This window comes from Artemia franciscana, chromosome 16 (assembly GCF_032884065.1).
Source record: "Artemia franciscana chromosome 16, ASM3288406v1, whole genome shotgun sequence".
In the NCBI taxonomy this organism is placed as follows: Eukaryota; Metazoa; Arthropoda; class Branchiopoda; order Anostraca; family Artemiidae; genus Artemia; species Artemia franciscana.
Window position 1 is genome coordinate 25238181 of NC_088878.1, and position 13069 is coordinate 25251249.

At 33.5% G+C, this 13069-nt stretch overlaps 1 long non-coding RNA gene across 1 annotated transcript; it reads right to left on the bottom strand.

Moving 5' to 3' along the window:
* Positions 1-2502: 2502 nt before the first annotated feature.
* On the bottom strand, positions 2503-10912 carry LOC136036865 (uncharacterized). The gene is made up of 2 exons (XR_010619797.1): positions 10755-10912; positions 2503-3033 (listed from the first exon to the last, which is right to left on the bottom strand). It is a non-coding gene; the product is annotated as an uncharacterized LOC136036865 (long non-coding RNA).
* Positions 10913-13069: the final 2157 nt, after the last annotated feature.

Genomic DNA, 13069 nt, shown 5'->3' on the forward strand with positions numbered 1-13069 from the left:
TCATTTTATTTCTGTAAGTTCTTCTACAATCCATGGTGGATGTAATTTAATAATAATTTTCCATGTTTATTTTCTCGCTTTCTGTATCAATAAATTCAAACTGACAAAATTATCTAATTTTGATAATTTTAATAGTTTAGCAGCTTAATTAAAAATGTAGCAGCTAGTGGTTTTTACCCACCCGCCTCCGGTTTATGGGCCAAGCGCGCTTCCGCTGCACCAAGCTGCTGTTATGCTTGTTATCAAACAAGTTATTACAATAGAAAATTTCACCAACGGCTTCAATTAGGAAATCAATTTAAATGGTTCTTTTAACTTGCTTCCATCAAGCCTTACCCCTGCTTCAGTATAAATTCTTGTGAACATTCCAGTATGTAATTCTGATCACATGTTTCCATGTTTATTTTCTCCCTTTCTGTATCAATAAATTCAAACTGACAAAATTACCTAATTTTACAAATTTTAAAAAGTTAGCAGCTAGCGATTTCGATCCACCGACCTCTGGGTTATGGTCCCAGCACGCTTTCGCTGCGCCAAGCCGCTATTAGTGTAAGAATTTTTCAAACAAATGATGTTATTACAAATGACAATTTTACCTTCAATGGGGAAATGGGTTTTTCTAAGCTAGAAAATCGGGGGGTTAAGATTTTCCGACGAAACTTTCATGGGCGCTTACTCGGAGAATTCCGCATCGAATGAGTCTTCGTACACCCAGATCCGATGTCGGCTGTGACCTGTAGGCGTCGAGGCAAAAAAAGAAAATGAACATTAAGTGGCTATGCGTGGTTTCTGGAAAACAGGGAAGGAATTATCGGATCGAGCTGAAATTTCGCGGATAAGCTCCTGAACCCTAGGGGACTTTAACTTGTGAATTTTAGCCCGATCGGACAACGTTAAAGGGGGGCTGGGGTTGGGTGGTCGAAACTTTCGGCCAGATTTTCCCCATGAAGGAAAAGTCGGAGGGGGATGAAATTTGGCAGGTTTCATAGTTGGAACTCGGGCTACGAAATGCAACCCTCCCCATCCCTCTGCAACCACTGGAACCGAAGATCGCTTAACATTGTCGTGGTTCGCCTCTTTAAAGAGGCACGAGTTTGCCTCCTTGATGAGATGTTGACGTGATATGTTATATCATTAAGCAAATTCAAGTCGGAAGAACAGTCATGCTTTGCAGCAAAAGTGAATATAATGCATATACAAAGATTATAAGACAGATTAAATATATTAGTGAAATAAATTGAAATATATTGATCTAAATCAATCTGTAAAAAGGAGTAAGTTTGCTAATAGTGAGATCTATTGTTAGTCTATAATCAGTATTGAGAGTGTCAGGATTTAAAATGAATAAAGTGGACAGACAGAAAACTATAGAAAATTTTGTTACTTAGGAAATTTTTTTTATTTCGAGATGATGATTTTCAAATATTATCGGTGTAGAAGAGAATCTTCACCGAAATAATAATTGACAATATAATGAGATACTAGTCTACATCTTTGGATTTTTGTGCGAGACTTATGTGTCGTGGCCCCAAGACATTTACTCAATTTATAGATATATTAATTGAAACCAAACAAGATGATATTGCAAATCTGTTTAAAGATTGCCCAATTGCTCCTCCCATTTCTCTAGTGATACAATAAGCAATCAACATAAGTGACTGTTGATAGCAAAGAACATTCATTTTCCCCAGTCACTTTCTTTTTGGCCGTGAGAAAGTCAACATCGAAAAATATTTTACACATGCCCATCATGTTTGTATACATTGGGCAGCTGGTCGTCCTTTGACAATTGTACCATTGTTGATATCTATAATGGGAAGTGTAGATTATGCAATCCATATAAATTACATATAGGATATGCTATACGAACTAAAGACAGTAATTCCTGTCTCGGAGAGATTTGTGACTCTCACATTAGAGGTTTCCTATGCTCCAATTGCCACTATGATAAGTGGGATCAATGGGGAAATACTTACCCTGGCATGATTTCAAAAAACCCTAAATATGTTTTTACCTATGAAACTTTCTTGCAACACGAGTGTATAAATAACTTTCTTCATGTTGATGTTATAACTGCCACAACTACTGCTAACAACTCACCACAGCCCAAAGCTGCCTGATGCCAACACAGATATGCATACTCTTCCTCCATCCTAATCTATTGAAGGCTCCCTCTATAGCTTCCCAGGAATTTCCATCTCCCTGAAATCTTTATTACAACATCCCTTCAAGCCAACTGCAGAACAAAAATTCAACAATTTCCAAAAAAAATTCAACACTTTTGTATTTCCCCTCTAATAACCGTGAAACAAAAACGACTTCATATGTATTGGTTTTACACATCAATCTGCTTTTATTCTATGGTTGTAGAATGGGAAATAAAAAAAGTGTGAGGTTTTTTTGGCTCTTCTGAAATTTTCTCATTATGGAGATGCAACCTTTTGATACCCAGGTGACGATTTGCTCCCTGACTTTTCCTGAAAAAAAAGAACAAAACACAAAGACGGTAAAATGTTCTCTTTATTAATATGTTAACAAGTATTAAAAACTCTTAAGAATATTTAATATTAGAATAGATAAAAGTTATGGCTATAAGTAGGAAAAAAAACTTATAAAATATAGAATGTTTTCAAATTGAACGAAAAATCAAGATCGATAATTACCAATGGACAATATATTTTTCTCGATTTTAAAAATCACTTTTTACAATTGTAATCTTGCCAATAAATTTCACTATGGCGTGAAGTGACGCATTTGAGCTGCAAGACGTGTACAAAATGCATTATCTGTGTCTTTATTATCAACTGTCATTGATAAAAGAGTTTTGTTTTTTGTGGCTTTTACGGCAGTATTTGGGCCCTTTAGAGATGCTGACTCCTTAAAAGAGGGTCCATTTCTGGTGTTATAGCACTATAAGAACAGGGGTTCCATCTCTGTTACATCACCATCTGTTATATGAGAACTTCGTTTTTCAGGTTCGAAAAACACCTCAAAGTCAGGGTCTGCCACTTCATAACTTTCAACATCTAGTTCCTAACAGAAAAAGAAGGTTTAACTGAAACTGAGAGATTATATTAGAAAAAAGGATCTGAACAAAAAAATTAGTATATGATTTTTCAAAATGCCTACTCCTAGGTTGTTTCATAATAATTCTACAAGAGAAAAAACATATTAAGAATTAAATTCGAAGAAAACAAAATACCAAGTAATTATTGAACTGAAAGCACAAGACAAAGAATAGTCAAATTGCCTGCTAATTCATAATCTTAAAGGGACTGTCTTTCATTTTAAACGGCAGTGAAGTTTATAAATGACGAGTATTCCAACACATCATTTGAAAACTAGGATGATTATGAAAAAAAACCTTGTCTAGCTAACCTAGTGTTACATTGGGTTTCATACTACTTTGAACTTGATGAGCAGGGGTTTTTACCAACATTTGAATTTATTTTGGTTTCATAAGTCCATATGCATTTGATAATCATCATTTAGTCATTGTGTACCTGTATAAATGTTGGGGATGGGGCACTTCTCTTGCATCTTCCCTTACAATTTTTCAAAATGGAACTTTTCTTATCAAATTAAACTTTAGCTTTCATGTAACACTTAAATTTACATTTGAAAAATGTTTCTATTATTGGGAAAATATAAACTGAAAGTGTGTTTGGTCAAATTATATTGCAAATAGTTATTTTTGGCACTCCAAAAAAGAAAAATAGGAAGGCCTACAAATAGATCATCATTTTGTCACTAGTTAGCTAAATAAATCTTGGGGGTGGGGTCCATTTGTAAGGGGTCCAAAAATAAATTTTGCTTAACCTGTAAAATTTCAATTTGAAAGTTGTTTATATCAGTTGGAAACAATAAACCGAAGGGTATTTGCTGAAATTACGGCATGTATAGTTATTTTTGGCATTCTATAAAAAAGATAAAGAGGTCAACAAATAAGTCAGCCTACAAACTAAGATTAAGTGTCTTAGGTGACTAAGATTTAGCTTATCTCAAGTGACTTGGTGCTGCAATAGCTTGCATGCAATAGCAGTAGTTTTGCATCATTCAATTTTATTTCACACATCTTCATTGAAATTAGGAGTTGTGGGTATTTTATTCAATAATAAATAAATTTAAATAAATAAATTTAGCTTTTATTTAATATTCTCTAAAATTCGATTTCAATTTTAAAGTGTTTCTATCGTTTTGAAACAATAAACTGAAAGTGTATTTTGTGAAATTACATCATATATAGTTATTTTTGGTGTTCCATAAAAAAAGTAAAAAGGTCAACAAAGAAGTCAGTCTACATACTGAGGTTAAGTGTCCTAGGTGACAAAGATGAAGCATATCTTCAGTGACTTGGAGCTGGAATGACTTGCTTGTAGTCAAAATTTTCCAAATTTCTTTTGCAATATACAATATCACTTGACCGCTCCTTAGCTATAGATAGCCTGGGCAAAATACTAAAGTTCACTGATTTAATGGGTTTTTCATTATCCTTTTAAGCTGACTAATTACCAGTAATTAGTTCATGAAACAAATGAAGCTAATTTGACAAAAAAAAACAATATACAACAGTATATTAACTAAACTTTTTTATAGTTTAAAGCAAGGAAAAATCTTTGGTATTCTACAGAATTGGACTGGGGTGCATTAAGTGTTGGATAGATATAGGCCGTTTACAAAAATTAACTTATGATGCTGATTTTGGTTTGTGCTTACATTATAAAAAGAAAGTTCTAAAATCAAATCTGGTATTTAGCTTATGGATATATTTCCTAATTTGAAAGTAGCCTATATCACCATCAACCCTTTTGTTACCTGGGTACATCCTAAGCTAAATACGAAAATTCACTGATTCTACGGGTTCGTTATTATCTTTCTAAGCTGATTAATTAGTAATACTTAGATTGTAGCATCAATAAAGCCCATTGGAAAAAATCAAAATATTCATTCAATTTTTTGAATAGCCTTGGGCAAGGCCTTATCTTGTCATGTTGGGACAAGGGAGTAGGACGCATCAAAAATGTCAATAATCATGATATTTGAAAATAGCTGTAATTAAGAAATCATTCCATTTTTTACTCCTTTTCTAGCTTAGAAATAAATTAAGTAGCCTACTGAAAAGTGTCGTTTCTAGAATCACCATGCCCCTTGCTAGTCTAGATATGTAGTTGCTATACCCAATAAAGGGCTTTTTGTGCAGAACATGGGCTATACCTTTCAAAATGAAACAAACTACTTTATATTTTTTAAATTAGGCCAATCCATTTAAATTAGCCTGCTAATCTTTCTTTCAACTCCAACTTCTTCTGAAAATTTTCCCCATATTTTCGTAACAAGCAACCTATTTTTATGGTCTTTGTCAGCTTCAGAATAAAACAGTTAACAATTTCTAAAAGACAAATTCAATTTTTCAATATCCATTTTGATTTTGCATAGTGCATAAATTTTTTATGGTTTATTGACCAAACTTATCGCTGAAGTTCAGGTTCATGAACATTTATGATATTTTTAAAAATCTGACAGGTTTTAACCAAAATTCGCAAACAGCTCCCATATTCACATATTTGGCCAAATAATCGTGTTCATATGTAAATAATTGTGCATGTGGAACCCTGGGTTCCCACATATACCTCCTAACCATGACTCTAGTTCGGCATTGTGGAGTGACAAGCATGCATGGAGAGGCGTAGCATAAATGGGAGACAGTAACAACGGCAATCAAAGGGGTAAAATTTACCCTTGACTGGGTTGCCCGAATAATTGGACAATCTGTCTTGGCTTTTTTCTACAATTGGCCTTGACTTTGACTGTTCCTACAACTATTCCCTTTTTTTAAATTCAACATTTAAATTTTGAATTTAAATGTTGAAAAATGTTCAAAACATTTAGGTTTTGTTGCTTAAAACATATGTCTGTTGCTGGATCAAGAATGCAAGGAAATTGGTTTACAAAAAAGATACAACACATAATGAGATGCTAAATAAAGAAAAAATATTTTATAAAGGCTATAATGGGACCATCAGGGAATTGGGGTTGGTACATTGTCATAAAAGTTACGTCCGCATTGGGAAGGAGCCCAAAATAATGGACCTAACATAATGGGTGCGTTTCTTTACTTGTCCGATTATTAATCTGATTAATCCAAGCGTTTCTTTAGACACATATGACGTCAGAGGTTAGTCGGATTATCCCCACAAACGCTCAAGATTACTTGTCCGTGGGCTGGCACTTTATAACCCCCAAATAAAAAGATTATTTGAGGATTGTGACGTCAATGCTATATATTTTTTTAAATGGATAAACATGTGAAATCGTTAAGTCTAGAGAAAAGACAAGGAAACTGTAAATAATAGAAATAATCTTAGCTTTTCAGTGACCTGTAAGTAATATTATGCATATTCCTTAGTATCTAAAGGGTTTTTGGTGTTCTAGGCCTGTCTTGCATAGGCTAAGCTTCATAAGGAGTCAGAAGAAAAGTTTTTTTGTTATTAAAAAGGTTGATTCTTAGGGAGGCAGCTATCACATTGGTGAGTTAGTCAAATGTTATTATATCAAACAGGTCTAGTTTCTAAACCATCCTATAATTATTAGTTGGAAAAAATTTAGAATGATTAGGCCAATACCTATAGCCTTTTATATAGTCTATTATTTGTTGAGACTGCTATTTAAACTGGATTTTTAAGATACAGTAGGGGTAAAATTTTACTTTAGCTACTTTTGGCTATCTTTGAAAGAGGTTAGGCTAGGAAAATGAAACTTTCAGGGATGTGTCTACAGGCTAAAGTATTTCCCAGGAAGGTATTTTGAAGTACCTACTTCTACTTCTTTTCCCTCTAAAGGGTCCTGAAATTTTTGGGTGCCTTATTTTTTTGGTTATCAGTTTCTTTTTCTCTGGCCTTAGTTCTTAATTATTCTGGCCTTAGACAACTCCTGTTGATTGAGCAGAACTTTAAGCCATAACACTGTTTTTTCTAATTCTAAAAATAATCTTTTATGCCACCTCATTATAGGTCAAATATATGGCTTATATTATTTATTCTCCATGAATTTTTGTTTTATTTGATTTCATTGATGTCAGTTGCTTTCTGTTAAAAATATATTTATTTTTTTACATCAAGCTTCTTCTTTTGTGAAAAAATTTGAACTGTTTTTCTTTTTATATATTGTATAAAATGTAAAGGAATACCTGGCCCTTCATTTCACAGATTCAACTGAAAGTATTAGAGGCATCTTACATCAAAATTCATTTGACACATTTTAATGTTGTTTTTTTTTTTAGATGACATAGGACACCATTAAAGTTTTGCATTTGCTTTGCTAAAAATTGTCTTAAAAAGTGCCAAGTTTAGAGAGTTATGTTAATATTTTTCTTGCTGATGAGTATAATTTTTTTTTAAATTCCTTCTGTTTAAAGAATTTTATAGAGATTCTGAGCCAACCATGGGTATATTGTTGTTACAAATGATTTTTCTCAAATGGGGTTGTGGAAAACAAGTAGAACATATAATTTCTCTTTTTTTATTATTTCAAAACCAGAATATCACAAAACTAAGCATTAATATTGCTGATTGTACCTTAAGTAAATACAATCCCTGATGGAGTTTTGTTGATACCTGTTTAAAAATTTATTTGTCTTAATGAAATACATATTGTTTGTGGGACAGCAATGAGCAACTATGACTTGAGTTAATTTTTTTTTTCAATATTTTCTTTTTTCCAAATAATTTTTGTTCTCTGGTGACATTTGTATTCCTTCCTAAGTGGCTGGCACTCTAGGTTGAGAATCCTTTATCCAAAGGGCACAGGTTTAATTTCTGGCATTAGCAGTTTATTTGGTTTGGGACGAAGGTCAGTGATGTAACTCTGTAAGTTCAGCCAGAATTGGCCCAAACTTAACAGGTTACCTAGAGAAATCTGGGGTCAGTAAGCAGGAAGGACATGCAAAAGCATAGGATGACTGGCTCCTAGCTTCCTATTGCACTTCCTGTCTAAAGGATTACCTGGTCCTTTACTAGGCTTCTGACTTAGCCATAGGAGCTTTCTTTTAAACCCATTAAATATAAGTACAAAGGAAGAAATGTCAGTAAGGTGGTCCTTCCTTTTCCATGAATTTTTGGTGTACAGACAACAGTGTAGGTCATAAGAATTGGCTGGTGAATGTTTTGCAAGGTTTAAAAATTTAGGGCAATTGCTCAGGTTGGCAACTGAGCACAAAAGTAAAATTTTGTGAATGGTTTTTCTTTGTGAATGTCATATTTATGTCATGTCCAGAATTTTAAAGTTAATCTTCATTGTTTTTTTTTTTAATTTCCATGGCCCTAGGACTTTAGTGTATTAAAACCTACCTATGTCCATCCATTTTCTTTTAAACAGAGAGGAGTTCTATGTTTCCTAGCTTCAATAAATTTATAGTCAATTTTGAGACCAGGGTTACAAAGTAGGTCAAAACTTGCAAGTGGAACTATGATATGACTAATTAATTTGTAAGAAATGTATATCAATTTAAAGATTAAAAAATTATGTAGAAAACAAACAAGAAAAATAAATAAAAGTATTCCTTTACAACCATTTAATTAAGTGTAACAAATGTAGATTATCCCTAAGATTGAAATGAACAAAGCTTCAATTATGAATCTGTTTTCTTTAAACAGACTGAAGGGACAAACCTCCAAGCTATGACAAATTCAATCTCACTTTTGATCTCTTTCCTTTTCAATAGGAACTTTCTTTGGATTTTTTTTCAACCAAGTAAAAACATTAGGGACATGATCAGGTATAAGTGACCTTCCACTAAGCCTACATACCCAGGGGAAAATTGTGCAGCTATGCTAATAATTGGTAAATTTTTTGTTGTTCATATGTTTGATTTACAAATAAAGTGAACATACTCCTTGATGCCCTTTTTTATTTTTTACAAACATAATAAGTGCTTCAAGTACAAGTTTTTGAGCTCTTGAAAATGACCAAAGTATACTCAAATAGTTTTTGGGTATAAGAAAGCTTAAAACATTGGTCTCAAACTTACTGTTTCATTATTAATCCATTTTTTACATGTTGTATAATCTATGAGCACTGATTTTCCACAATTAAGTTGGATTAATAAATTTTACAATATTATGCTGTATTTCTTCTTCTTTGATGCCAAATTTTCAATTAAGGTATGTGTTTTTGGTCATTTTTGACAAAATAATGTGTTTTTCACTGCCAAAATTTGTTAGGTTAAGTAAGGTCAAAAAGTGCTTAAACTTGAACTAGCAAAATAAGCAATTATTATATTTGTAAAGAACATACAAAAAGGCATCAAGTGGTATATTCATTTTATTTTTAAATCAAAATATGAACAACAAGAAATTCACCTCTAACATACCTAATTTGCAAACATATAGCCCAAATTATATATTTCCAATGTTTTCTGCCACCTGTTACTTGTTTTTCCAGTTCTTGTTTTGCCACAGTTGCCTCAATTAACAGGTACAAGGGTTGAGGGATAGATTGGCAGAATCAATAGAAAATATGTAATTTCAGCTATAGATTTCCATATTAGTAGGGTTGGGGCTAAAGCAGAGCAGGGCTGCATGTAGAAAGCTATAATTATTATGTAAATTACAAAGAATCATCTTTTTTTAACAGGTTTTCTTCTATAGGTCTACAGGTCCTTCTCTTGGCTTATACCACATCAAGCATTATATAACCAAAGAAGAATAAGTAGCAAAAAGCTATATATACATAAGCACATGTTATTTAACAATGACTTCTCTAGTGCTTAACTATGACCCCTTAGTAATATTAACAAGAAACAAGGGTAAAACTGGTGCAAACAGTATTACTGGCTTTCATATAAAGTGAATATACCACTTGATGCCTTCTTATATGCTCTTTACAAATATAATAATTTCTTCTACTGCAAATTCAGATTTAAGCACTTTTTCACCTCTTGACCTCTTAAAAATGACCTATTAATGGAGTCATTACAAATCTGTAATAGTTTAGAAACAAATTTGGGCTATATATTTGCACATCAGGGGGGTGGGGGTAAAGCATAGCATATATTATATACGTAGACTAACCATTGCTGTTTTTTTTTTTAATGTGTTTGTGCACATCAAATTTTAATGAAAAGAGAAATCACCAGTGCAACAGCACACACACAAAAATTCAAGCAATGGTTAGTTTACATATTAAATATATGCTACACTTTACCCCCACCCCCTGATGTGCAAATATATAGCCCAAATTTGTTTCTAAACTATTGCAGATTTGTAATGACCCCATATATAGGTCATTTTTAAGAGGTCAAAAAGTGCTTAAATATGAACTTGTGGTAGAAGCAATTATTATATTTGTAAACAGCATTACAAAAGGCATCAAGTGGTATATTCAAATTATATGAAAGCCAGTAATACTGTTTGTACCAGTTTTACCCAATGGTAAAACTGGTGCAAACATAAATAGGTAACAGAAAAAGTGAAATTTAGTGTAAATGACAATCAGGAACTGGATCAAGGGGGCCAAAAACAGGGCTATATAATTGGAGTTCAAAGAACGTGGTGATTTTTTAGTGAAAAAAAAAGCACTTCCCTGGCTAATTTAGGACTTTGAATTAATTAGCCTACCAAAATTTTCCTATCCTATGCAATTGAAATAATTTTCCCTTTTCAGAGCATTAAGACAATTTATCACAATAAAAAAAATCCAAAGCATCTTGAATGGAATGACTTAAAAAGGCAAATGACAACCACAATTTGAAATCTTACAATTAAACTTCTGGCCACACAAATTGTATTAGGCTACCCAGCTCTGAAATAATTGCTGAAGCTGTATTTGCCTGTAAAATTTGAAACAGGCCCAAAGTCCTAGCCTCTTCCTTGTCAAAACTTCACATAGCATTAAAATAATAATTACACGTGACCAATGTTTTCCATTTCCATAAATTGTATGAGGGTATACAGACTGCATACAGTCCTTTCACCCCTTTGACTTCAAGATGGCACTAGCAATCCTTCTTTTTCGTCCTCTCTTCTCTTCTGTTTGGTTTGTGGGAAGTGCGAGTACTTGAGCTACCTGTCCCCAGCAGTTTAAGGCCAAGAGGCCTGCCGGTACCAATACGGCTCTTCCTACTCACTCTCGCTCTCTTCTGCACAGTAGATCTTCATTACTAAATTAGCTCGTTTTCCATTGTCTTTTTCATAATTTGGATCATCACCCTATAGATCGGCCTTTCAGTATTAGGAGGTAGTTGAAAACTAATGATGGAGTCAAACATTTCTTCAATCTTTAGTTTTTTACAAATTATCTTAATCTTATTAGTTTCGGGTGCAAGTATTTGGCAATCAAAAAATATGTGTTGGGGAGTTTCCTCTGTTGTTAAACACCACCTGCATAGTGGAGAATGATACAAATTCCATTGAAATCGGACAGAATTCAGAAAAAGATATCCTGATTTCAGTCTATAGTACCACACTGTGTCTTCTCTAGAACGAAATGGGGAATTTCGAAATGGTAGACATTTTATTTGACAACGGCGTTTCATAATATCTCGTAGGTTCCCCAATTTTGATTCTGGTTGGGGGTCAATATTTGCAGCTTCATTTGCTAGCCTATCAGCAGTCACGTTATGAATCAGTCCTTTATGACTAGGAATATGCTGGAAGCAAACAAAAATACCATATTTATTTAATCTTTGTAGATCATCTCTTATTAATTTTAAATCTGAATCTGCAGCCTCATAATTTATTTTTCTTATTAATTGAATTGCAGAATTTGAATCTGTAAGGATTAACACATTCTTTGACGAAAGGTTTGGTCTGGCCATAGTTTCAAGTGCTTTATGTATAGCAAATAACTCTGCTGTCAGAATTGAAGTGTGTGATGGAAGAGTTGCTGATATATTCAAGGAAACATGAGGAATACACACCCCTGCTCCTGCTCTTGATCCTTTTACTGAACCATCCGTGAAAGCTAGAATATGTTCAGGAAAGTGTGAGGATATCTTATTAGCAAAAAGTTGACAGACATACTGATCTGAATAATGTGACTTGTCTTTAGAAACTAACTGAAGATGACATTCAGGAGCCACCATTTCCCATGGTGGAGATTTTGGAAAAGGGTAACTATCCGCCTGTTCATTTTTCCAATTTGGGTAATCTTTTAGATACTGGCTAAAAGAAGATAGTAGGTGTTGGGGCTTAGCAGGATTTCCAAAAGTGGAGGGAAAAACTGCATGGATTTTGCCATATGTTTGTATTTTTGTGAAGTAGCAGTTTCTCTGCATAGTAGCCCTGTCTTTCAGAGCAGTTAGTCCAGAAAGTTCTTTGAGCTTAACCACTGCAGTATGTTTGTGGAGCCCCAAAGCAATTCTGATGGCTGAATTTTGGAGTGTCTCAAGGGTATTGAACAAAGTAACCGGAATATTTGTAAGAAATTGTATGCCATATTCCAATTTAGACCGAATATACATTTTGTAAAAGTCAATAATTAACTTGGGTGAAGATCCCCATTTAGATCCTGCAAGTCGTTTGAGGATGGTTAGCCGTTTTAAAATTGTCATTCTTAACATCATTAAATATGGTTGCCATTTTAAACGAGAATCAAGAATCATGCCCAGTAGCCGAACTGACGGCTCATAGACTATCTCACTCTCCTCTATCCTTAAGGGTTTCGGAAGTGTTACTTGTCGTTTATGGAACACAATTGCTTTTGTTTTTGGTATAGAAATGGGCAGTCCAAAAGCTTTAGAAAACAGGCACACATCATATATATCTTCCTGAATGATGTTTTGGAGTAAAGTTATGTTCTTATGTCTGTTCCACACAAGGAGATCGTCAGCAAATTCTCCATGTTTTGACTGGCTTCTAAGTTTTAGTTCAGATATATATAGTGTAAATAAAAGAGGGCTTATGACAGTTCCTTGTGGGAGACCATCTTCAACTTGTTTTCTTACAGACAGTATTTCATTAATCTGTACTTGAAAGGAACGATCACATAATAAATTCATTATAATTGAGATCGCCAGAGGTGGAAAATTTTTATTATGCATAATTTCTTGTAACTTTTTACGTTTTACATTTCC